We start from the raw sequence: 27,738 nt of genomic DNA on the forward strand, positions 1-27,738 counted from the left end.
TTTCTTGTTGTTTTGTTGATGGTTTCTTTTGCTGTGCAGAAGCTTTTTATTTTGATATAGTCCCATTTGTTTATTTTCCCTTTAGTTTCCAATGCCCTAGGAGCTGCATCAGTGAAGAGAGGAGACATTGGGGTGATAAGGACACATTTGTAATATCTTAATTAATAAAGGGGAAAAAAAGATTGAAGGCGAGCACTTAATTTAAAAAAAAAAAACCTCATAGATTTTTGTATATCTACCAAAAATTTTAATTATTTGAGCCATATAAGAAAGAAACAGCAACACTTATAGTTTGGTGGGTTTTTTTGGAGGGGGAGGAGTGGTTGTTTATTTTAGAGATAAAGATGTTTACAGAGAAACTTTGGAGTTGCTGTGTGGGTGCTAAGAGACCCATGTCAACCCACCCGGTGACCATCCAAACTCTAATAAAACTTCCCTGGCCATTGGGAAAAAAAATATTAGACAAAATAGATTTTAAAACAAGATATAATAGGAGACAAAGAAGGACTTTTCATAATGATCAAGGTATCAATCCAACAAGAGAATATAACCCTTATAAATATTTATCCAATACAGGAGTACCTAAATACTAGGTATACCAGTTAGTAATGTGGATTTTTTTCAATAGATGGAGTTACACATATGTTGATATATATGCATTTGATATGTATGCTATTTTGTTGTATTTACAGCAAGCTTCAAACTTCATATGTCAAATTTCTTGAAGGTATTAACATCATAGATATTTTTATGCTTAAATATGTCAAATTTCGTGCCAAAAAGCATTTATGGGAAGTTTTAATTCATTACTTTATTTTGAAGAAAAGTGCTGCTGAAAGTTATCATATACTTCGGGAAGCTTATGGTGAACATGTTCCATCTCAAGATACTTGTGAATGCTGGTTTAAACGCTTTAAAAGTGATGATTTTGATGTGAAAGACAAAGAACATCCAGGTCAACCGAAAAAGTTTGAAGACCAACAATTACAAGCATTATTGGATGAAGATGCATGTCAAACTCAAAAAACAACTTGCAGAAAGATTAAATGTTGCTCAGCAAACAATTTCCGATCATTTACAAGCAATGGGAAAGATTTTAAAGGAAGGAAAATGTGTGCCACATCAACTGAACAAAAGACAAATGGAAAACCAAAAAGTCATCAGTAAAATGTTGCTTCAATGGCACAAAAGAAAGTCTTTTTTGCATCGAGTTGTGACTGGCGATGAAAAGTGGATTTATTTTGAGAATCCCAAACGCACAAAATCATGGGTTGATCCAGGTCAACCATCAACATTGACTACAAGGCCAAATCGCTTCAGAAAGAAGACAATGCTCTGGGTTTGGTGGGGTCAGGAAGGTGTGGTGTATTATGAGCTTCTAAAATCAGGTGAAACCATTAATACTGATCGCTACCAACAACAAATAATTAATTGGAGCCACACTTTGATCATGAAACGACCAGAATGTTCCAGAAGACACGGCAAAGTAATTTTGCTTCGTGATGATGCACCATCACACACTTCAAAACCAGTTAAAGACACGTTAAAAGATCTTGCCTGGGAAGTATTAACCCACCTGCTATATTCACCAGACCTTGCTCCTTCGGATTACCACTTGTTCTGATCGATGGCACACGTACTTTCTGAGCAGCACTTCAAAACGTATGAAGAAGTGAAAAATTGGCTCTCTGAATGGTTTGCCTCAAGAAAAGTTCTATTGGTACAGTACCCACAAATTACCTGAAAGATGGGGAAAATGTGTAGCTAGCGATGGACATTACTTTGAATAAAGCGCTTTTAATGTTTCTCTTGAAATTATCGTGTTTTCTTTGATTACAAAATTCTCATTATTAACTGGTACACCTACTATATAAAGCAAATATTGACTAAACTGGAAATACAACTAAAATACAGAAAAACCACCCTGAAAAGTCAACTGAAGACTAGCTGGAGAGAAACTTTATAACAAAGAGTGGAAAGTGAAGATAGCACAGAGACTGGTAGGAAGGGTGGGGATGGGAAAGCAGTGGATGGAGAACCACAGTCAGCAACTGAAGGTCTGGAGGAATATCTCAGCTGTGGGGGGTTCCCACTGAGAACCCTGAGGTCTAAACGCCAGCCCAGAGCACCAAACAGAGAAAGGTGCCCACCTAACACCTGGCTGTGAAAAGCAGCAGGATTGCTGTCTGCCAGTGAGAGACTGCTGGAAAGGCAGGCACCCTCTTAAAGGGCCAACACAAAATTTTGAGTGCAGCCACTCATTTTGGACTCCAGTAGAGGGAGGACAGAGTAGACTGGAGCCTTGTCAGGAGAGTCCAGGGTTGGGGGCGCTGGTGTTGGTGTTCGGAGGGCAGCCACTCGTTTCCTTTGCTGAGTCATTCCCTCATGCTACAGAAAACATCTTTCTCCAACAGACCTGTGCCATCCAGGTGATTTTGACCTGGGGGAATGGCCATCACGAGAGACAACAAAAGCCACTACATAATCCTAAAAGGATCGATCCAACAAGAGGATATAACCCTGGTAAACATATATGCACTCAATAAAGGAGCATCTAAATATATAAAACTAGAAGCCTGGTGCACAAAATTCATGCACAGGTAGGGTCCCTAGGCCTGGCTGGTGATTAGGGCTGATCTGTGGGGTGACTGGTGGGGTGATTGGGGGGCCCCTGCTGGCACCCACCTTGGCTGGCTTGGGGCTTGCGGGCTGGGGGCAGCTCCTGCGTTGAGCATCTACCCCCTGGTGTTCAGTGCATGTCATAGCCACCAGTTGTTCCACCGTTCAGTCGATTTGCACATAAGGCTTTTATTATATAGGATAATTTCTAGAGGACTTTAAAGAAGAGATTGACAGCAATACTATCATAGTAGGAGATTTTAACACCCTGCTGACTTCACTGGATAGATCTTCCAGACAAAAAATTAACAAGAACACAGTGACTCTACATGACACACTGGATCAGACGGATTTAACTGGCATTTATAGAACATGTCACCCCAAAGCTGCAGAATACACATTCTTCTCAAGTGCACAGGGGTCATTCACAAAGATAGACCACATGTTAGGACACAAAACAAGTCTCTACAAGTTCAAGAAGATTGAACTCATATCAAGTATCTTCTCAGACCACAGTAGAATCAAGTTAGAAACCAACCACAGTAAAAACACCCAAAAACATTCAAACATATGGAGGCTAATAGCATGTTATTAAACAATAAATGTGTTCCCAAGGAGATCAAGAAAGAAATAAAAAACTTCCTGGAAACAAATGAAAATGAACACACAACAACCCCAGTTCTCAACAAAAAATCAGTTCTGAGAGGGAGTTTCTTAGCACTACAGGCCTACCTCAAAACACACACACACAAACCCAAGAAAAATTAATAATAAACTATTTTACCCTACAACTTAAAAAATTAGAGAACAACAAGTAAAGCCCAGAGTAAGTGGAAAGAAGGAAATACTAAAGATTAGAGCACAAATAAATGACACAGACGCTAAAAAAACAATACAAAAGATCAATAAAACGAAGAGTTGGCTTTTTGAAAAGTTAAAAAAGATTGATGAACCATTAGCCAGACTCATGAAGAAACCGAGGGAGAGGAACCAAATAAGTCAGAAATGAAAGCATTGAAGTAACAACTGACACCACAGAAATTCAAAGGATTGTAAGAAAATAATGTGAACAACTATATGCCAACAAACTGGACAATGTGGATGAAATGGACAAATTCCTACAAAAATATGGCCTAAAACTGAATCAGGAAGAATCAGAAAACCTGAATATGCCAATAACAACTGATGAAATAGAAGCAGTAATCAAAAAACTCCAAGTAAACAAAAGCCTGAGTCTGGATGACTTCACAGGGGAGTTTCACCTAATATTCAAAGAAGAACTAACACCTATCCTCCTCAAACCATTTCAGAAAATCCAAGAGGAAGGAACACTTCCAAACTCTTTTTATGAGGCCAGAATTATCCTAATTCCAAAACCAGATAAAGACACTACAAAGAAAGAGAATTACAGTCCAATATTCCTGATGAACATAGATACTAAAATCCTCAATAAAATATTAGCAAATTGGATTCAGCAATATATTAAAAAGACCATACACCAGTGGTTCTCAACCTGTGGGTCACAACCCCGTTGGTGGTTGAAGGACCCTTTCACAGGGGTCACCTAAGACCATCCTGCATATCAGATATTTACATTATGATTCATAACAGTAGCAACATTACAGTTATGAAGTAGCAACGAAAATAATTTTATGGTTGGGTCACAACATGAGGAACTGTATTGAAAGGGCCAGAAAGTTGAGAACCACTGCCATACACCATGACCAAGTGGGATTTATTCCAGGGTTGCGAGGCTGGTACCATATTTGCAAATCAATAAACGTGATACATCACATAAACAAATTGAAAGACAAAAAATCACATAATCATATCATTAGATTTAGAAAAAACATTCAATAAAATCCAACACACATTTTTGATAAAAACTCTCAGCAAAGCGGGAATAGAGGGATCATATCTCAACATCCTATCTAATAAAGCGGGAATATGCTAATTGACCCTCACACCATCACAAAGGTGGCAGAGCCCACAGCCAATAAGGAGGGAATATGCTAATTGACTGTCCTGCCCTCAACGATGGTGGCGCCCACAGCCACAAGATGGCCGGCAGGGGAGGGCAGTTGGGGGCGACCAGGCCAGCAGGGAAGCAGTTAGGCATCAATCAGGCTTAGGGGGTGATCAGGCTGGCAGGCAGAAGCAGTTAGGGGCTGATCAGGCAGGCAGGCAGGTGAGCAGTTGGAAGCCAGCAGTCCCGGATTGTGAGAGGGATGTCCGACTGCAGGTTTAGGCCCAATCCCACAGGAAATGGGCCTAAACCTGCAGTCAGACATCCCCCGTGGGGTCCCAGATTGGAGAGGGTGCAGGCTGGCCTGAGGTACACTCCCCCATGCACAAATTTCATGCACTGTGCCTCTAGTTATCCTATATAATAAAAGAGAAACATGTAAATTGATCATCCCTTTGCTACACTCACCAGCCAATCAGGAGTGAATATGCGAATTAACCTGACAAAGATGGTGGGTTAATTTGCATACACAGATGCCTGGCAGAGAGCAGAACTGGGAGAGCTGGCAGCTTGGCGGGGATGTCGCTCCCTCGGTTGCTCCCTTGGGGGGACGTGGCTCCCTTGGTCACTGGTTAGAGAGCAGAGCGGGAGAGTTGGAGGCTTGGGGGGCCATGGCTCCCTCGGTCGCTCCCAGCACAGGGAGCACCAGGAATTCTGGGACTAGTAGTTCTGCTGGCAGCCCCAGGACCGGAAGCGGAAGCCCAGAGCACGGGAAGCACCAGGAATGCTGGGAATCATAGTTCTGGTGGCAGACGGATCTCCTAGACACTAGGGCAAAGTGAGCCTGGAGCAAGTTACTGTTGCGGTGGGGGATGGAGTGAAAGCAAGGGTGAGAGACATAAGTAAAATCAGAGTGTCTAGGAAAAATTAAAGTGAAAATATCCTAAAACTTCCAGGAAATCTCCACCAATGAAGCAAAAAAAAAATGCCGCTATCATTCTGTGAGTAACAAACCAAACTGGGTTGGGGGTCTCAGACAATTCGCTCATATGATTGCAAAGACAGAAACTCCCGATTGGAGAGGGCTCCCCTGAGGGCTCCCAGATTAGAGAGGGTGCAGGTCGGACTGAAAGACCCCCCCTCACCCCCCCCACTAACCTCCACCCCATGCACAAATCTTTGTGCACTGGGCCCCTAGTATATATATATAAAAGCCTAAGCGACTGTACAACTGGTCAACCAAACGACTGGTCACTATGACATGCACTGACCACCAGGGGGCAGACGGTCAACGCAGGAGCTGCCTCCTGGTGGTCAGTGCGCTCCCATAGCCAACCTCTTACGGACCCTTCCCCCAGCCAGCTGCCCTGATCGCTGGCCAGGTCAAGGGACCCCTCCTGTGCACAAATTTGTGCACTGGGCCTCTAGTAAAGGACATGTGACAAACCTATAGCGAACATCATCCTCAATGGGCCAAATCTAAAACCTTTTCCCCTAAGAACAGGAACAAGACAGGGATGTCTGCTTTTGCCACTCTTATTCAACATAGTACTGGAAGTTCTAGCCACAGCGATCAGACAAGAAGAAGAGATAAAAGACATTCAAATTGTAAAGGAGGAAGTAAAACTTTCATTATTCACAGGTGACATGATATTATACATAGAAAACCCTAAAGACTCCACCAAATAACTACTAGATTTAATAAAGGAATTCGGCAATGTAGCAAGATACAAAATTAACACCCAGAATTCTATGGCATTTTTACACCAATAGTGAATTCTCAGGAAGATATACTAAACAAACAATATCATTTACCATTGCAACAAAAAAATTAAGATACTTAGGAATAACCTTAACCAAGGTGGTAAAGGACTGATAATCAGAAAACTACAGGACATTGAAAAAAGAGATAGGGCAAGATATAAACAAGTTGAAGAATATACCATGTTCATGGATTGGTAGAATCAACATCATTAAAATGTCCATATTACACAAAGTAATCTACAGATTCAATGCAATCCCTATTAAAATACCAATGGCATAGTTCATAGATCTAGAACAAATACTCCAAAAATTTATATGGAACCACAACAGACCCCAAATAGCCTCAGCAATCTTAAAAAAGAAGAACAAAGTTGGAGGGATCATAATACCAGATATCAAGCTATACTACAAAGCCACTGTAATTAAACCAGCTTGGTACTGGCACAAGAACAGACATATAGATCAATGGAACAGAAAAGAGACCCCAGAAATCAACCCAAGATACTATGCTCAATTAATATTTGACAAAGTTGGCAAACACATATAATGGAGTCAGGACAGTCTCTTCTATAAATGGCATTGGGAAAATTGGACAGATACATGCAAAGATATATAATTAAACCACCAACTTACACCATACACAAGAATAAACTAAAATGAACAAAATGTAAGATGTGAAAACCATAAAAATCCTAGAAGAAACCATAGGCCACAAAATCTCAGATAGCTCTTGTAACAATATGTTTACAGATACATCTCTAGGGGCAAAGAAAACTAATGATAAAAACAAATGAGACTACATCAAAATAAAAGGCTTCTGCAGAGCAAAAGAAACTATGAACAAAACAAAAAAGGAGCCCACTGTATGGGAGAACTTATTTGGCAATGATACATCTGATAAACGGTTAATATCCTAAACTCATACAACTTAGCAATAGGAAGACAAACAATCTAATTTAAAAATGGGCAAAGAACCTAAATAGACACTTCTCCAAAAGGGACATACTGAAGGCCAAGAGACAGATGAAAAAATGTTCAAAGTCACTGATCATCAGAGAGATGCAAATTAAAACGACAATGAGGTATCACCTCCCATCTGTCAGAATGGCTATCATCTACAAATCAACAAATGACAAGTGCTGTCGAGGATGTGGAGAAAAGGGCATCCTAGTTCACTGCTGGTGGGAATGCAGACTAGTGTAGCCATTATGGAAAACAGTGTGTCATTTCCTCAAAAAATTAAAAATGGAACTGCCATTTAACCTAGTGATCCCACTTCTAGAAATGTATCCTAAGAAACCTGAAGCACCAATTATAACAAATGTATGATCCCTATGTTCATAGCAGCACAATTTGCAATAGCTAAGATCTGCAAACAGCCCAAGTGCCCATCAGTAGCTGAATTGATAAAAAGCTGTGGTACATTTACACCATGGAATACTATGCAGCTGTAAAAAGGCAGGATTTCTTACTCTTTGAGACAGCATGGAGGGACCTGGAGAGCATCATGCTAAGTAAAATAAGTCAGTCAGGGAAAGACAAGCATCACATGATAAGTATCAAATAAGGAACCAAATAAATTGATGAACAGAATTGATCCAGTCTCATAGAAGCATAGAACAGACTGCAGAGTGTTAGAAGGAAGGCAGGGGAGCGGGGTGGGTGGGAAGAGAACAACCAAATAACTTTTATGCGTGTATGTATAACCCATGGACACAGACAGTAGTCTGGTTTAGTCCTCGGGTGGGGCATGGGGACAGGCTAGAAAGGGTCAATGAGCAAAAAAAGGGGACATATGTCAGACTTTCAACAGTAAAGATTTAATTTAAAAAAATAAAAATAGAACCATCTTATTACCCAGCATTTCCACTCTCAGATATTTGAAGAAACCCAAAATACTAATTCAAAAAGTTATATGCACCCAGTTGCAGGCTCCTCCCTGGCCTGGGCCCTGGTCAGGTCGGGGCACATGCAGGAGGCAACCAATTGAGACATGGGTGTAAATGTGTAGAGCAGCTATATTAGTATTGCTATCTAAATGTCCACCAGCATGTTCATGGAAAAACAAATTAATATATCCATACAGTGAAGGACTACTTAGCAATAATATTGGGTGGATCTCAAAATAATTACATTGAATAAAAGAAGTCTTACATAAGAGGAAACATACATGATTCCCTTTATATAAAACTGTAGAAAATACAAACTTTTTAAAAATTTTTAAAATTGATTTCAGAGAGGAAGGGAGAGGGCGAGGTAGAAACATCAATGATGAGTGAGAATCATTGATTGACTGCCTCCTGCACGCCCCACACCAGGGATCGTGCCCACTAACCCAGGCACGTACCCTGACCAGGAATGGGACCGTAACCTCCCAGTTCATAGGTTGACGCTTGACCACTAAGCCTCCCCAGCCGGGCAATACAAACTTTTCTATGCAGAAAGCATCTCGGGAATGGGCTTACAGTCAGGTGGTGGAAGAGATCACCCAGGGTGAATGGGCTGGGGGTAATGGGTAGATATATTTGGATAGGGCTGCGGCTTTGCTGTTCAGTCAAGGAGTGGCTATTTGGAGTCACATCTAAATCACGTAATGAATAAAATTTAGTTCCAACGTGTCTGAGCTACTTGGCATGGCTGTTGACCTCAGACCTCTCTTCAGGCAGAAGTAAAGTGACACTGGAAGGCCCTGAGGACCAGGCTGTGGGGTTGATAGTAGCTGAGATCAGAGGTGAGGAAATTAGGGCGCAAGGCCAAATTGAGTGTACTGGGTGCTTAAATGGTTTTTATATTTTAATGCTTTTAAATTTTTAAATAATATTTTAAGACAGATTAAACTATATGAAATTAAAATTTCAATATCCATACATATTTTATTGCAATAGCTGTATTCATCTATATACATAAAAGCCTAATGAGCAAATCGTCCCCACGGGAGTTCAACTGGGAGACCAGGAGGGAGTTCTATAGCCTGCTATGACGTGGGATGACCACCAGGGGACGGCATGGAATGAAGGAAGGCCCTGGCCAGCAGCAGGAAGGCCCTGATTGGCCCTGATCACTGGCCAGGCCTAGGGACCTTACCCATGCACGAATTTCGTGCACCGGGCCTCTAGTTTATTTATAAGTGGTTTACGCTTTTGCACTACAATGGCAGAGTTGAATAATTACAACAGAGACTTAACAGTGCAGCCTGCAGTGCTTGCAGCAAAAGTTTGCCAGCGATAGTTCACAGCTGTGCTTCTGGATTGGGGGCAATTTTGCCCCCAGGGCACGCATTTAGCAGTGTCTGGGTACATTTCTAGAGTAACAGTGGAGGGGATGCTATAGGCTTTGGAAGTCAGGGATGGTGGCAAGCGCCTTACAGTGCCTAGCACAGGCTGCCACCGCCAGGAATCAGCTGGCAAACAGTGCCATTTGTGCTAAGACCCAGAAACCTGGTTTGGAGAAACTAAGAGTTACTGACGGTTTTTAATCAAGACAGTCATGTGTTGCTTGCAGGCAGAATCTGGTGTATCATAACTAGATGGGTGAGTTATGAACAAATCATCCCATATGGCGATCACTTTCCCAAGGTTTCCTCCTAATTCCAAGCATTCTTTATTTTGATCTGTTTCCAAGCCTCATACGTATGCCCATGCACAGAACCACATAGTCCTTGACAGGGTTCTCCCTTCAGCTTGTTCCTTCATGTGCTTCATGATGGGCTGTCTCCTCGCATCCTACATCGTTTCTGATGGGGCTTCGCTGGGTGGGACTTGGGCTGTGAATGAGTCTCTGCAGGCATATCCTTTCCAGGAATGGGGAACTCCATGTTCATGTTTTGAAAGCTCTGTGAAAAGGTCTGCCTTGGGTTGAGCTACAATTCATTGTCCACAGGATAACACATAGAGACTTTTAGGTAACGTTCATATTAACAATTTCTCTCTCCTGAGTTCCAATCTCTCTAAATCAATCCTTTCTAAGGCCCTTCCTAGGTCTGCTGCGTATACATTCTGGTTATTATTGTTTTTTTAAGAGACTGTTGAATAATAATAGCACTGCCCTTTAAAAAAAGAGAGATGTGTTTAAATTTATAAAAATAGTATTTTTTATTTAAAATGATATACATGTATAAGGCATAAAAGATAAGTTGCCTTAAAAACAATTCATACTTTAGTACAAGGATAGGCACACTTTTTCTTCAAGGTTTAGAGAGTAAATGTTTTTGGCTTTGCTGCCCAACAGTTTCTGTCGAAACTAGTCAACTTTGCCCTGGCGAGTGTTGCTAAATGGTTAAAGCATCAGCTTGTGCACCGAAGGGTTGCAGGTTTGATCCTTGGCCCCAGTCAGGGTAAGTGTGGGAGGCAACCGATCTCTCTCTCTCTCTCTCTCTCTCTATCTATCTCTCTCTCTTATTCCTTCTCTCCCTTCCTCCTTTCCTCCCTCCCTCCCTCCCTTGCACTCTCTAAAATATCCTTGGGTGAGAATTAACAAAAATCCACTACTCAACTTTGCTATTATTGTAGCCCAAAAGTAGCCATAGGCACTGGCTAATGTGGTTCGAGTGTCGGCCTGCAGCCTGAAGGGTTGCTGGTTCGATTCCTAGTCAAGGGCATGTACCTTGGTTGCAGGTTTGATCCCCAGCTCCAGGTCGGGGTGTGTGTGAGAGGCAACCAATCAATGTGTCTCTTTCATGTCAATGTTTCCCTCTCTCTTTCTCTCTCTCTCTCCCCCCCTCCTCCCTCCCTTCCACTCTCTCTAAAAATCATTGGGATGACTGGCCAGCGTGGCTCAGTGGTTGAGCTCGACCTGTGAACCAAGAGGTCACAGTTTGATTCCAGGTCAGGCCACAAGCTGGTGTTGTGGGCTCAATCCTCAGTAGGGGCTGTGCAGGAGGCAGCCGATCAATGAGTCTCTCTCATCATTGATGTTTCTCTCTCTCTCCCTTTCCCTTCCTGTCTGGAATCAATAAAAACGTATTTTTTAAAAAATCAATGGGAAAAAATATCCTTGGGTGAGGATTAAAAATAAATAAATACTAAAAATTTTTAAAGTAACCATAGAAGATAAGTAAATAATGGATAGGCATGAGAGTGTTCTGATGGCACTTTGTTTTAAAAAAACAAACAGGCACTAGCTAGTTTGGCTCAGTGGATAGAGTGTTGGCCTGTGGACTGAAGGGTCCCAGGCTCGATTCTGGTCAAGGGCACATGCCCAGGTTGCGGGCTTGATCCCCAGTGGTGATGTGTGTGTGTGTGTGTGTGTGTGTGTGTGTGTGTGTGTGTAAGCAAGAGGCAGCTGATCAATGATACTTTCTAATCATTGATATTTCTATCTCTCTCTCCCTCTCCCTTCCTCTCTGAAATCAATAGAAATATATTTAAAAAACAAACAAACATGATTTGGGCTGGAGGCCATAGTTTCCTAATCCCTATTTCAGTGTATCTTTCATGATCCCTTCTAAATATATATATAATCATCTACACTAATAAAAGACAAACATGCAAATTGACTGTACCTTCACCCTAAAGGGGGTGTGGCCAGCCTGAAAACAGCCATCAGCCCCTCACCCAGGCTGGCCAAACCTCCATGAAAAAAGGAGAGGCTGGGAGCTTCAGTCGCCGGCCAGCCTGAAAACGGCCCTCAGCCCCTCACCCAGACTGGCCAGGCACCCCAGTGGGGACCCCCACCCTGAAGGGGGTGTGACCAGCCTGCAAACACCCATCAGCTCCTCACCCAGGCTGGCCAGGCACCCCAGCGGGACCCCCACCCTGATCCGGGACACCCTTTAGGACAAACCAGCCGACCCCCACCTGTGCACCAGGCCTCTATCCTATATAATGTAAGGGTAATATGCAAACTGACCCTAACAGCAGAAACATTGGGAATGACTGGTCACTATGACACACACTGACCACCAGGGGGCAGACACTCAATGCAGGAGCTGTCCCCTGGTAGTCAGTGCGCTCCCACAGGGGGAGCTCTGCTCAGCCACAAGCCAGGCTGATGGCTGCCAGTACAGCGGTGGTGGTAGGAGCCTCTCCCGCCTCCTCAGCAGCGCTAAGGATGTCCGACTGCAGCTTAGGCCTGCTCCCCGCTGGCAAGTGGACATCCCCCGAAGGCTCCCGGGCTGCCAGAGTGATGTCTGACTGCCAGCTTAGGCCCAATTCCCCAGGGAGCGGGCCTAAACCAGCAGGTGGTCACCCCCCCCAAGGGGTCCCAGACTGCGAGAGGGCACAGGCCAGGCTGAGGGACCCCCCCAAGTGCACAAATTTTTGTGCACCAGGCCTCTACTATATATTTAAACACTAAAGAATTGTTTGATATATATTATGCCACAATTTATTTTCCCTCCACTCAGTAATAAAATATGGACATATGCAGGATGGGGTAAAAGTAGGCTTACAGTTGTGAGTATGCGAAACACTTTATTCTTGTATTATTATTGTGTTAATTATTGTATTACTAGAGGCTTGGTGCACAAAATTCATGCATTGGAGGGGGAGTCCCTCAGCCCGGCCTGCACCCTCTTGCAATCTGGGACCCCTTGCTCCTTACCGCTTGGCTCACTGCTCCTTAGCGCTGCTGAGAAGGCAGGAGAGGCTCCCGCCACCATGCCTTTGTCCAGAAGGTTTCCCAGTCTAATTAGCATATTACCCTTTTATTAGTATAGATACATTCTATAGCACATCTTTGTTAATGCAATCTAACAACCTTTGTCTTTCCGTTGGAATGTTTAGTCTATTTATATTTAATGTAGCAGTTGATATATTTTGGGTTAAATCTGTTTTCTATTTGCTTCCTACTTATCCTGCCTGGGCTGTGGTGGTGTTTTTTTGTTTTGTTTTGTGTGGGGTTTTTTTTTCTATTCTTGCTTGCTTTTTTTAAAATTGATTACTTATTTTTTATTACTACATTAGCAACTATACACCTTTACTATTCTGTTTTTTTATACAGTTTACCACACACATCCTTGAGTTATCAAGTCTAATACAAATCAGTACCTTTGCCATTTCCTGTACAATGCAAGGATCAGGACACCTTCCACTTCATCCTGGCACATGTGCTGCTTTTGTCATATATTTTACTTCTTTACATATGTTAAACCCTCAAAAGATTATTATTGTTGTTGTTGTTTTATACTCACATTTTATTTATATCAGGCTCTCTCAGGCTTAGCACTATTAACATTTGTGTTGGATAGTTCTTTTTTGTTGGGGGATGGCCTTGCCTCAAGCCAGTAGATGCCCCTAATACCTTCCCTTCATTTATGACAACCATAAATGTCTTTAGACATCACCAAATATATCCTAGGGTATAGAGGGAATTATCCTGTTCCCAGAAGAGAACCACTAATTTAGACCTACCTAAACATTTATCCTTTTTGATTATCTTTATTCTTCCAGCATCATCAGTTTTCTATAGGATTATTTTATTTCCGATTGATAAAGATTTTTAATTCTTTTAGTGCAGGACCACTGATGACCAGTTCTCTTTTTGTTTGTCTGAAAATATTTATGTTTTCTCTGAAAGGCTATATTCTCTAGATATGAAATTATAGGTTGACAGGTATTTTTGTTCAGCATTTTGAAGATTTCATTCCAATGTCTTCTTGTTTCCATAGTTTCTATTAAGTGGTCATGTGTCAATCTAATTATTTCTCCTTTAAAAGTTACATTTTTTCCTGGCTGCTTTTAAAATGTTCTCTTGGCTTTGGTTTTCAGCTGTTTTACTCTGTTTATATAGGATTTTCTTGTGGGTTTTTTTTAATAACACTTTTGAACCTGTAGCCTCATATTCATCAGATTTCAAAACTTCTAAGCCTTTGTCTCTTCAAATACTTTCTTGCTTCTCTCTCCTCTTTCTTTTTAGAACTACAATTGCATGTATGATAGTCTTTTTCTTATGTCATTTTTATTTTGTACGTTTGGGTTTTTAATTTTTTTATTTTTCAACTAGAGGCCCAGTGCGCAAAATTCGTGCACTCGGGGTAGGTCCCTCAGCCCAGCCTGTGCTCTCTTGCAGTCTGGGAGCCCTTGGGGGATGTCCAACTGCTGAAGAGGCGGGAGAGGCTCCCGCCACTACCTCTGTGCTTGCTAGCAGTGAGCCTGGCTTCTGGCTGAGTGGTGCTCCCCATGTTGGAGCGCACTGACCACCAGGGAGCAGCTCCTGCATTGAGCGTGTGCCCCCTGGTGGTCAGTGCACATCATAGTGACCGGCCATTCCGCCTTTCAGTCAATTTGCATATCAGCCTTTTATTATATAGGATATAGGATTGGTTGACACTCAATATTATATTTGTTTCAGGCGTACAGCATAGTTAGTTAAACATTTATATAACTTATGAAGTGATCACTCTGATAAGTCTAGCATCCACCTCACACTATACATAGTTATTACAATGTTACTCTGTTCTGTGCTGTACTTTACATCCCCAGGACTATTTTGTCATTGCCAGTTTGTACTACGTAACCCTTTCATCTTTTCACCCAGACCCCAACCCTCCAAAACCCCCTGCCATCTGACAACCATCAGTTTGTTTTCTCTATCTATGAGTTTGTTTCTTATTATGTCTTTAATGTCTCTCTTCCTGCCTTGTATTTTTCATCCTTCTGAGATTCAGTGGTTCATTCTAGTTATTCTTTTAATCTGTCTTTCAGCTCACTAATTATCTTTTCAATTGTGGTTTATCTGCTATTAAATCCACACACTGACTTCCTTATTTCTGTTGTGTAGTTTGTTTGTTTTGTAGTTTTTTGAGTTGTCAATGGGTTCTTCTGACTCTACTGAAAATTTTAATCTTATTTTTTACTTTTTTGAACATACTTATCACTTTTTTTTCCAAGTATAATTTGCTTTTTAATGAGAACAATGTGTGTAATGACAGAGCATCCCGCCGTGTGCAGATGGCAGTAGTGAATACCCACGGAATGCATTCTGCCCAAGGAGGGAGGGAGGGAGGGAGGGAGGGAGGTGCGGGCGCTGTGAGCCGGCGGCCTGCCCCCTGCCCGTGGACATGAGGCTGGGCCACTGACTGGGGGCCTGCATGCACCTCCTGAATGGTAAGCGACTTATCACATTTTTTTAAGTTTGTGTCTGAAGACTCCATTTTCAGGATCCTCTGTAATCTGTATTTCTTTAAGTAGTTGTTTCTGTAGTCTGTTTCTTTAAGTCTTGAGCCATGTTGATCTGTTTGTATGCTTGATGGCTTTTGATTGCATGACAGACATTGTGTATAAAAAATATGAAAATATGTTGAAGACCTAGGATGATGTATTCCTAAATATTATCCTTTTATTATTATTATTATTAATAAATTTATTTATTTTTTAATCCTCACCGGAGGATATTTTTCCATTGAGTTTTAGAGCGAGGGAAAGACAGAGAGAAATACCGATGTGAGAGAAACACATCGATTGGTTGCATCCTGTGCGAGCCCCAGCCATGGCTCAGGCAGGGGAGGAGCCTGCAACCAAGGTACGTGCCCTTGACTGGAGTCGAACCCGGGACCCTTTCATCTGTAGGCCTGTGCTCTATCCACTGAGCCACACCGGCCAGGGCGGATGATGTATTCTTTATCCCAAGAGGATTGATATCTACTTTGGGCATGAAGCTAAGGGCACTACCAATTATAGATGGAGTGATGGAGGCACTTTGTGCCCCAAATCAAGCCTGGAGATTTTCCCACATCCCTTCCCCGCCATGCTGCTGCTTTCTTGGTCCTTTTCCTTGATTTTTGTTTCTTTTGCCTAAAGAGGCTGTTGTAAAGTCATAGACTGAGCTTCTCTCCACCTCTTCTGGACCCACAGATGCCGCCAGAAGGGAAGTTTCCCAAACCTCTGTGGGTCTCAGTCCGGTCCCGTATGTTGGCCCCGTTACTATCCTATCTTGTCTAATTATTCTCAGTGTATCAGCCGCTCTGATGGCCTAGCCTGCCATTATTAGAAGCAGAAGTTCCCTGAGATTCATGTTATTTCCTGCTGAAATATATCCATGTCCTAAAAGAGAATGTTGTGAGTTGTAAAAATGTTGAATTTTCATATTCAGAAAATCTTCTGTTTAGTTAAAAATAGAATTATTTCAAAATCATTTGCCATCAATACTTTACAGATATTATTCCATTAGTTTCTTATATCTAGTGTTATTAGTGAAAACTTTAAATTTAATCAGATTTTCATCTCTTCTTAAGAAATCTATTTTTCTCTCTATAGAAACTTTTTCATATTTTTAATTTATCTTTAATATTCAGAATTTTTACTACAATGTGTAGGGTGTGTTGTTGTTTTAATTTACCCTTTTCCCCTGTGCAGGCTCTGACTTAGTTTTCTCCCACGTCCCCCTGTTCTCCCGTCTTCACGGACTCCTCCCAGGTCTGCCTCAGCAGGAGTTCTTATTTTCTAGTGTAGCTGCAGACGCATGTGTGTATTTGTTGATCATACATCTTCTCTTATTTCCAGGGATCCGGTGAGAGGAGAAGAGGGTGTGCAATCTGCTCAGTTTGCCTCTTGAATCTCAGTAGTTCTTTTTATAACTTTATCGAAAAAAATCATCTTCCTCTAGCCATGTTGTCCTTGGGTCATATCCTGACTTGCCGCCACTAAAGTATTATGTCAGCTAGCCCAGCACTGCAAACTTTGTTCAGTGTATCTGCACATTAGTTACTGCAATCATTCTGAAATCTTTACTGTAAGTCATTGAAAGGAAACAATATTAGAACAACTTTTTGTAACTTTAAAAAAAAAACTAACATGCAAAATGTAAGGAAGGAGCAAATCCCTTAGCTGATTGACTGCAAAAATTGTAAACATGGGTTCAGAGAGCAAGCCACCCTTGGAAAGGAATAACAAAGGCAGCAGGGGAAGCTTCGGGAAAGGCGGACTGGGAGGTGGGCTGGGGGGAGAATGTGCGGGTGGCAAGGCAAGCAGGCCCTGCTGGAGAGCCTCAGCGCTGGGCTGGCCTGGGAGCTCTGGCCTTGCTGCCCTGTGTGTAGGCCCCCTGTGGTGGGTCAGGGTTGTCCCTGGGCCTCCTGCAAACACTCACCAGCTGCCTGAGCTCACCCCATCCTGGAAACCGTCTGCCTTCGTTTTTCTATTTCCCCCCAAGTTGGCCTACTTTTCCTAATCCAGAAATCTAAGTAGATATGTACAGAAATAAATTTGCAGAGCTCCCTTAACTTTAACAAAATTAGAATCTAAATAATCTCATTGAAATGTTTAAGTAATTTTTATGAAATGGCCTCTCAGTACTCATGTTATCCTTCATGCCTGTGCCTTTGTGATTTTCAGTAATTTATAGAGTTCCACACTGCATTTAATATTTAATAAGCAACTTTGCAATTGAGTTAATGTTTCCCGAGGTAAAGATTTTATGGCACTCTAATCACAGCAAGTATTATTTTGATCAAGTGAATTCTTTTTTTAGCGCTCATTGTGTTCAACCCACATAAATATCATCTGTAAATCGCAGTTCACTTACTGTTTTTTTCCTTGAAGTTTTTTTATCAGAACTCTTAAGTAAGGTTTTAAAACATTAAATTTAGAATTTTAAACTTCTCCATGAAGCTGAGAGATGCCTGTTATCCCTTTCACCTCACTCAGCTTAAAATGAAAAAAAGTTTTCATTAACCCTTTATGTTCTTTTAGGACTTAAAAATAGAGAAAGCAAAAATTTCAAACTAACTTACACTTCTACTGAGCATGTAATTCTATTTAAACATATAAAAATATATTTAATCCCAACTCCATAAAGTTTGAAATACTTGAGAAGTTTTTTACCCTGAGAAAAACAAGTAAACAGAATAATGCACATTTTAAACTTTAAACATCTATTAGTAAGAGCTAATTTCCTGAAATGTTAACATATTTACAACATAAAACACCCAAACATTATAACCATCCACATGCTGTAGCAGAAACTTAGAGCAGAAAACTTTTACCTGGAAAGCTAAACTAAGGAGGCTTTGCTCGGTGCCATTAAGTCTCCAGCGGAAAGTGAAACAACCAGAGCTTTCCTAAAACAAAGGACAGAGGGAGTGTTGAAAATGATCCCTGCCCCCGTGTAAAATCTAATGCTTCCCTTGGGGATAAATGCCTTACAGTTCTCACGCAGAAAATCAGCCAAGAGAGTAACAAGGAAAACAGTTTTCAAGGGAAATATTTGTCTGACTCACAAGAGCAGCGGAAACATCTTGCAGGCTGAGAAGGTGGAGTTGGAAGGACAGAAGTGAAGCTGGGTTAAGAAATCTGGTTTTCATAGATATTAGCATGAAAACCCTTCCTCTGCCCATGCCGCTGTGACACCGCTGGGGTGCACCCCGCTCGAGTGGCCCACGTGGCCACGTTAGAGGAGCCGCACTCCTGGGCACCCTGAGTTGGGTGGTGTCAGTGACCCTCCTCATCTCTCTGCCCATGGGAACTGCACACGCCGTGTTGTGAATAAGACTGAAAGCTGTTCCATGTGCATGTGATTGCAATGGTCACTTTCCACCTGGAAGCAGGGAGGAGGGCTGAGCAGCAGGTCAGAGGCCTTCGGGCATTCCTGCGTTCCTGTCCGAAGCTGCTTCTCTTTAAGCAGGGATGCTAATAACTACCTTCAACTTTCTGTGAAATAAATGAATAACACATATAAGTGCCCATCACAGGCTAGGGAATCTACTTTTTATTTCTTTATTTTAGTACTGGTGGCCCAGTGCACGAAATTCGTGCTCATTAAAAGGGGATTAATTAGAGGAAATATTTTAATGTTGCAATTTGCCCTTTCTCTATAATAGAAGTGTCAGAGATGAAAGAAAATTAGTAAAATGTATATGAAATCTTCCTCCTGTCAGAGTCTGGGGCGTGCCACAGGACCCAGAGTCAAGTCCCCACCCACCCACGTGTGCCTCAAAATCACATGAGACCCAGACCCGGCCAGCCCCACCCCCATTGGGCTAGACCCAGACCTGGCCGGTCCCACCCTTGTCAAGCCCTGCTGGGCAGGGGACGCAGCCTCAGGTCCCCCAGCCCAGGCCAGGGCAGGGGCGTGCCTTGAGGTCCCCCATTAAGCCCCACCAGGCAGGAGGTGCAGCTTCAGGTCCCTTGTCAAGCCCCGCTGGGCAGGGGTGTGCGGCCTGAGGTCCCCCAGCCCAGCACCGGGGCGGGGGGCACACCTTGATGTCCCCCGTCAATCCCTGCTGGATGGGGGTGCGGCCTGAGGTCCCCCATCAATCCCTGCTGGGGGGGTGCGGCCTGAGGTCCCCCGTCGAGCCCCACAAGGGGTGTAGGGGGGCGCAGCCTCAGGTCCCTGCTGGTCGCTCGTTAAGGCTCATTACGGGAACTCGGCCTCTGCTGTGGGGGCAACCATCTTGTGTTACAGAAACATCCCCCGCCCGCCCCGCCTCCGCCGTGGGCACCGCCATCTTTGTGGTGGAGTGACTGTCAATTTGCATATTCCCTCTTTATTATATAGGTTTTTCCATCATTCTTGTTGAAAGTGTTATATATGTTCCCTCTTTTCCCCATTGACTCCCTCCAGCCTGCCCCCACCCCCCACGCCAGACCTCACCAGCCAATCAATGATTCTCTCTCATCATTGGTGTTTCTATCTCTCTCTCCCTCTCCCTTCCTCTCTGAAATCAACAAAAAATAAAAAAGATCTGAGTTTGCTAGGGTTTGAAGAGAGAGAGGGATGAACAGGTGGGCAAAGAGGACTTTTGGGGCAGTGGTCTTCTAAAGACGGACACATCATACGTCATTATGAGACCCGAGTGCTCCCAGTGTCCCTGTGGATGGGGTGGTTGTGATGTGTCCGTGTAGTTCCTCAGTCGGAACGATGGTGCCATTGTAGTGGGGGATGCTGATAATGAGGGAGGTTAGAGGGGGCAGGACACATGGGAAACCGCTGCACCTTCTTCTCAATGTTGCTGTGAATCTGAAGTTGCTCTTTAATAAGATAGCCTTTGGCAGGACCAGAGGAGGCCAGCGGGAGTCCGGGTCTAGGATGGGACTGCGACTGAGGCCAGCAAGTATTGTGAGTGGCGACCAGTTTCCGGGGAGAAATCTATAGTAACATGGCGAGGACTTGGGTGCGGAGTCTCGTTGTGTTGACCTAGTTCTTGGTGATGTCATGTTTCTAAATATACTCCGCTCTTGAGATCAGGGCAGTGCTTTTGTCAGAACAACACAAAGAAAGAAACTGTACTGAAGTCCTTTGTTGGGGGTAACTCCCAAAAGTATAGGAAGTGAATGCGAAGCATGTGGTTCTCACATGTGAAGGAAGAGAGTATCTTCATGAGCTTGTCGGGGCCAGGTGGCGACCCTTATGTTGACCAGTCCGGTCTGGGGTGGCCATCCATTTGGACTCATGACCTACCTGATTGACGACTGTATCCAGAGTGACGAGTGACTGTGGCCTGGAGGGACCCTGTGGAGCCTGCACCCTTAAAGCAGGAGCCTGGAAGTGTGCATGGTAATCGGCTCCACTTCACCTGCTAATACACTCACCTCTGTCAGCCCAGAGGACCTCCTGGGTCCTGTCTGGGTGTCCTCAGCCCTGGGCCCTGCACTCCCCCAGGCCCTGCACTCCCCCAGGCCCTGCACTCCTCTCCCCCAGGCCCTGCAGTCCACCCCCCAGGCCCTGCACTCCTCTCCCCCAGGCCCTGCAGTCCACCCCCCAGGCCCTGCACTCCTCTCCCCCAGGCCCTGCAGTCCACCCCCCAGGCCCTGCACTCCTCTCCCCCAGGCCCTGCAGTCCACCCCCCAGGCCCTGCACTCCTCTCCCCCAGGCCCTGCAGTCCACCCCCCAGGCCCTGCACTCCTCTCCCCCAGGCCCTGCAGTCCACCCCCCAGGCCCTGCACTCCTCTCCCCCAGGCCCTGCAGTCCACCCCCCAGGCCCTGCACTCCTCTCCCCCAGGCCCTGCAGTCCACCCCCCAGGCCCTGCACTCCTCTCCCCCAGGCCCTGCAGTCCACCCCCCAGGCCCTGCACTCCTCTCCCCCAGGCCCTGCAGTCCACCCCCCAGGCCCTGCACTCCTCTCCCCCAGGCCCTGCAGTCCACCCCCCAGGCCCTGCACTCCTCTCCCCCAGGCCCTGCAGTCCACCCCCCAGGCCCTGCACTCCTCTCCCCCAGGCCCTGCAGTCCACCCCCCAGGCCCTGCACTCCTCTCCCCCAGGCCCTGCAGTCCACCCCCCAGGCCCTGCACTCCTCTCCCCCAGGCCCTGCAGTCCACCCCCCAGGCCCTGCACTCCTCTCCCCCAGGCCCTGCAGTCCACCCCCCAGGCCCTGCACTCCTCTCCCCCAGGCCCTGCAGTCCACCCCCCAGGCCCTGCACTCCTCTCCCCCAGGCCCTGCAGTCCACCCCCCAGGCCCTGCACTCCTCTCCCCCAGGCCCTGCAGTCCACCCCCCAGGCCCTGCACTCCTCTCCCCCAGGCCCTGCAGTCCACCCCCCAGGCCCTGCACTCCTCTCCCCCAGGCCCTGCAGTCCACCCCCCAGGCCCTGCACTCCTCTCCCCCAGGCCCTGCAGTCCACCCCCCAGGCCCTGCACTCCTCTCCCCCAGGCCCTGCAGTCCACCCCCCAGGCCCTGCACTCCTCTCCCCCAGGCCCTGCAGTCCACCCCCCAGGCCCTGCACTCCTCTCCCCCAGGCCCTGCAGTCCACCCCCCAGGCCCTGCACTCCTCTCCCCCAGGCCCTGCAGTCCACCCCCCAGGCCCTGCACTCCTCTCCCCCAGGCCCTGCAGTCCACCCCCCAGGCCCTGCACTCCTCTCCCCCAGGCCCTGCAGTCCACCCCCCAGGCCCTGCACTCCTCTCCCCCAGGCCCTGCAGTCCACCCCCCAGGCCCTGCACTCCTCTCCCCCAGGCCCTGCAGTCCACCCCCCAGGCCCTGCACTCCTCTCCCCCAGGCCCTGCAGTCCACCCCCCAGGCCCTGCACTCCTCTCCCCCAGGCCCTGCAGTCCACCCCCCAGGCCCTGCACTCCTCTCCCCCAGGCCCTGCAGTCCACCCCCCAGGCCCTGCACTCCTCTCCCCCAGGCCCTGCAGTCCACCCCCCAGGCCCTGCACTCCTCTCCCCCAGGCCCTGCAGTCCACCCCCCAGGCCCTGCACTCCTCTCCCCCAGGCCCTGCAGTCCACCCCCCAGGCCCTGCACTCCTCTCCCCCAGGCCCTGCAGTCCACCCCCCAGGCCCTGCACTCCTCTCCCCCAGGCCCTGCAGTCCACCCCCCAGGCCCTGCACTCCTCTCCCCCAGGCCCTGCAGTCCACCCCCCAGGCCCTGCACTCCTCTCCCCCAGGCCCTGCAGTCCACCCCCCAGGCCCTGCACTCCTCTCCCCCAGGCCCTGCAGTCCACCCCCCAGGCCCTGCACTCCTCTCCCCCAGGCCCTGCAGTCCACCCCCCAGGCCCTGCACTCCTCTCCCCCAGGCCCTGCAGTCCACCCCCCAGGCCCTGCACTCCTCTCCCCCAGGCCCTGCAGTCCACCCCCCAGGCCCTGCACTCCTCTCCCCCAGGCCCTGCAGTCCACCCCCCAGGCCCTGCACTCCTCTCCCCCAGGCCCTGCACTCCATCCCCCAGGCCCTGCACTCCATCCCCCGGGCCCTGCACTTCCCGGGCACATCTAGGAGGATGAGGCACCCTGTCCCTCAGGCTCCTTATTTCTTGCTGTTCCTCACATAGAGCATTCAGGAACCACAGACATGCAGGATCCACTCAAGCACTGCTTTTACTGGCTCATTTTAAAATTTAGTTTCATCTCTGCTTTTTAGAGCTGATTACTTAAGTTTAGGCTTGGATGGAGAAGTGAATTTACCAGGTGTACCAGTTAATAATGAGGACTTTGTGATCAAAGAAAACACGGTAATTTCAAGAGAAACATCAAAAGTGCTTTATTCAAAGTAATGTCCATCGCTAGCTACACATTTCCCCATCTTTCAGGTAATTTGTGGGTACCGTCCCAATAGAACTTTTCTTGTTTTGAGGCAAACCATTCAGAGACCCAGTTTTCCATTTCTTCGTACGTTTTGAAGTGCTGCTCAGAAAGTGCGTGTGCCATCGATCGGAACAAGTGGTAATCTGAAGGAGCAAGGTCTGGTGAATACGGTGGGTGGGTTAATACTTCCCAGGCAAGATCTTTTAACGTGTCTTTAACTGGTTTTGAAGTGTGTGATGATGCATCATCATGAAGCAAAATTACTTTGCCGTGTTTTCTGGAACATTCTGGTCATTTCACGATCAAAACATGATTCTAATTGATTATTTGTTGTTGGTATCGATCAGTATTGACGGTTTCACCTGGTTTTAGAAGCTCATAATACACCACACCTTCCTGATCCCACCAAACGCAGAGCATTGTCTTCTTTCCGAAGCGATTCGGCCTTGCAGTCAATGTTGATGGTTGACCTGGATCAACCCATGATTTTGTGCATTTGGGATTCTCAAAGTAAATCCACTTTTCATCGCCAGTCACAACTCGATGCAAAAAAGACTTTCATGCAGTTGAAGCAGCATTTTACTGATGACTTTTTGGTTTTCCATTTGTCTTTCGTTCAGTTGATGTGGCACCCATTTTCCTTCCTTTAAAATCTTTCCCATTGCTTGTAAATGATTGGAAATTGTTTGCTGAGCAACATTTAATCTCTCTGCAAGTTGTTTCTTTTTAAAATATATTTTATTGATTTTTTGCAGAGAGGAAGGGAGAGGTAGAGTTAGAAACATCGATGAGAGAGAAATCAATCAGCTGCCTCCTGCACACCCCCTACTGGGGATGTGCCCGAAACCTTGACCAGATCGAACCCGGGACCCTTGAGTCCGCAGGCCGACGCTCTATCCACTGAGCCAAACCAGTTAGGGCTCTGCAAGTTGTTTTTGAGTTTGACACGCATCTTCATCCAATAATGCTTCTAGTTGTTGGTCTTCAAACTTTTTCGGTTGGCCTGGACGTTCTTTGTCTTTCACATCGAAATCATCACTTTTAAAGCATTTAAACCAGCATCCACAAGTATCTTGAGATGGAACATGTTCACCATAAGCTTCCTGAAGTATTCAGCAGCACTTTTCTTCAAAATAAATACTGAATTAAAACTTCCTGCAAATGCTCTTTTTTGGCACGAAATTTGACTTTTTAAGTGTAAAAATATCTATGATGTGAACACCTTCAGCAAATTTGACATATGAAGTTTTGAAGCTTGTTGTCAATACAACAAAATAGCATACATATCAAATCGCATTTATATAAACATATGTGTAACTCCATCTATTGAAGAAAATCCACATTATTAACCGGTAGTACACCTAGTATATCATTAGCTCTCTATATAAAATTAATTTAATTATTATTTAAACCTTAACGTCTATACCCAAACTATTCACCCAGTATGAGGAAACGTTAAAAATATTATTGAACATGAAAGGTCAGTAAATGGGATACTGACAGGGAGCCTGTACTGAGAGCCCTGCCAAAACCTTCCTGGAATGACAGCGGAGAGGTCTGTAAAAAACAGTGTGCGGGGCTGAGAGGCGGGAGGAGGGCGGGAAACCGCCCAGGAGGCTGCTGGGCCTATGCAAGGAGAGGGGTCTCCAGAAAGGGCTGCACTGGGGGGCCGGCCTGGAGAGAACTCCAAGGGCGGCTGATTCTAAATAGGAATAGGCCCAGCAGCCCTGCTGGCCGGGAGCCCTGGGCTGGGCTTAGGTCTGACTCATGTCTGGCTCAGGGTGTGGAATGCATGAACCAACTTTTAGGGGCGATTATGCTTCCCAACAAAAATGTTTTTGTTGCTACCATCAAAGTCAGCTGCCAACATGAATTATGCTGCGAGTTGGTTGTAAGAGCACTGATGGTGTATTTCCACTGCATCTGGGTGTACAGAAGGGGGTGGGGGGCGGGCTGTGAGCCATGGGATGTGATAGCGGAGCCTTCCTCACGGTGCAGCCTGGAGCCTCGGGGCCATTGGAAGGGACTTGCTCAGCTGCGGGAGTGGGGGAGAGGGGGGCAGGATGTCGCTTAGGAAAGAAACGCAAGGCCTTAAAAGTCAGTGATTCCATGGGAAACTTTTAAATGAGACCATAGAAACTTTACATTGTAACCAGTTTCAATGTTTTGGACACATTACTTTGAGATTTGTGAACTAGGAGAGACCGTAACCCTTAGCGCAGAGGTTGGAATATGACTTTCATTATCTGCTGTTTTCCTGCATAATTACATGCCAGTAACTGTATGAAGAGAGAGCTGTGAATTGACCTCTGAAGCGTTTCTAGTGTTTATTATTATGTTTACATGTCGGTGTGTATTCAGCTTCTTAGTCATTTTAGACTCTTTTTAATTAGAACAGGAGGGAACAAGGGCTTCTCCCAGCGCACAGCTGTACCCGCGACGTGGGCATGAACTTACGGCAGGACGGCCGCTGTACACTGTCTGGCCATCTGAACGCGTGATTTAAGGTCGGCTGCGGGGCGGGGCCTGTCTGTGCGCACCCTGATCGCCCCTTTTTTCCTGAAATGGGAAGGTGTGGAAGAGCTACCTTTGGAAGCTGTTTTCCTCTGGACCCCACACCCTCCTGCGCCCTGCGTGCTGCGCCGCTCCAACCAGAGCTCCGTGAGTCCTCAGCCACCTCCTGGGGCTTCCACACGAGCTGCGGAGGGGCGCAGAGTAGTGTCTGGGCTGGGCTGGCCCCCGGGGGCAGCGTCCGCCCCGCCCCACGCGGCTCTCCAGCTCCTAGGGTGCGGGAGGCCCTGGGTTTCGGCGGAGGGACGTGCTGGGAGGTCACGGCCTCACGGGGTTATGGGGCCCTGGGTGCCAGGCTGCAGCCTGGCCTCGGGTAGAACAGGCTCCATCGCACTGAGTCGCACTGAGTCGGGAGATGAGCATTCTCTCCTGGACAGGAGTTGCTCTTAATGCCCTGGCCAGTGTTGCTCACTGGTTGGCGTGTCAGCCCCTGGACTGAAGGGTCGTGAGTTCGATTCCCAGTCACAGGTGGGTACCTGGGCTGCAGGTTCCATCCCCACCTCCTGTCCGGGTGCGTCTCACATGGAGGTTTCTCTCCTCTCTCTCTTCCCCACCATCACCCCTCTCCTCCCTTCCTCCCACTCTCTCTGGAAATCATTAAGGATTTAAAAAAAAAAAAAAAGGAAAAGAAAAATAGAAGAAGAGAAAGTACATTTCAGTCTGAGGGCCCAGGAGGACAGGGCCGTGTGAAGTGGTAAGGTGGGGGGCGGGGGGGTCTTGCGGAGCAGAAAGCCCTGCCACGTGTCCTGTTCATCCCGGGCCGCAAGGTCTGCGCCGCTGGGCGGAGGCCACTCGCCCCGGTGGGACCTGGTCGTTTCTCGCGTGTGTAATCTGTTCACTTCTGTCCCCTCCTCCCACACGGAAACACAGGGCGCGGTGTGGTCCCTGCGGCTCTGGCTGCGCCCCAGGCCCCGCCCCTGCTCTGGTGGCACTCGGTGTGAGTTCCCTGTACTTTTCAGTGGCGGCAGCTCTTGTTTAGGTTTTTTTTCCATCGCAAAGGTAAGGGTCCTGGGAGCTGGCCGCTGGGGCCACAGACTTCGCAGTCACTGGTTTCTGCTGGCCAGCGCTTCCCTCGTCCTCGTGGCCACGCGTGACCTGATGGCCACGTCTTCACTTTAAAGAGGCTATTAGGGCTCGGCAAGTGTCTCCCAGTGGTTAGCGCGCCAGCCCACGCACGGGAGGGTCGCGGGTTCCATTCCAGTCAAGGCCACACACCTGGTTGCAGGGTCAAACCCCGCCCCAGTCGGGTGCATGTGGGAAGCAACCAGTCCAGTGTCTCTCACATGGATGTTTCTCTCTCGCCCCTTCCCCTCCACCCGCTCTAAGAACCAATGGGAAAAACAGCCCCTCTCCGTAGGAGGATTGTTTAAAAAGCAAACGCGATTGGAATCTATTCCAATAAAGTGGGTCCCTGAGACCCTCTGGCTCTTCCAAGTCTCCCAAAACAAGAAGGGGGGGCGGGGACAGACGCTGCTGGGCTGCTCTGGAGCGCGCAGCCCACGCAGGTGGTCCAGGCAGGGCTGCGGCTCTGGCGAGGAGCCTGGGGCTGTGTGTGTGTGTGTGTGTGTGTGTGTGTTGCGGGGGCTCTAGTTGGCTGTTGGCTGTTTACTAAGCACCCTCAGGACACGTTTTAGGCCCCCCCCTCGGCCTCTGGTCACACACACCCAAGCCGAGCACTGAGCATCTCCCTCCCAGGGTTTCTGGGGCGGTTCCCGGGCGGCTCTGAGGGGACACTGCTCCACGCGTCTGTCTGCCACCCTGGCAGCCGGGGGGCTGGTCCCAGCGGGGCTCTCGGTGCGGACACGGGTGGGGCCGGGCCTGTCTGGGCCGTGTGGTTCCCCAGAGGCAGTTCAGCCAGCAGCCATGGGGTCGAGGAAAGTGGGACAAAGTGAGTCGCCCTCTGTGCTGGGGGAGAGGAGGGCGCCTGCTGTCCAGC

The 27,738-nt window shown here is 46.7% G+C and overlaps 2 protein-coding genes across 2 annotated transcripts in view; one reads left to right on the top strand and one right to left on the bottom strand.

Moving 5' to 3' along the window:
- ECM2 (extracellular matrix protein 2, female organ and adipocyte specific) overlaps positions 1 to 18,840 on the bottom strand; it is a 69,960-nt gene extending 51,120 nt beyond the window's left edge. The window contains exon 1 of the mRNA XM_014529513.1: positions 18,267 to 18,840. The gene's annotated coding sequence lies outside the window, so the exon portion shown is untranslated. The remainder of the gene's footprint in view (positions 1 to 18,266) is intronic.
- CENPP (centromere protein P) overlaps positions 1 to 27,738 on the top strand; it is a 222,340-nt gene that overhangs the window by 186,648 nt on the left and 7,954 nt on the right. The window lies entirely within an intron of this gene.

The sequence above is a fragment of the Myotis brandtii genome, unplaced genomic scaffold (genome assembly GCF_000412655.1).
Source record: "Myotis brandtii unplaced genomic scaffold, ASM41265v1 scaffold684, whole genome shotgun sequence".
Taxonomy (NCBI): Eukaryota; Metazoa; Chordata; class Mammalia; order Chiroptera; family Vespertilionidae; genus Myotis; species Myotis brandtii.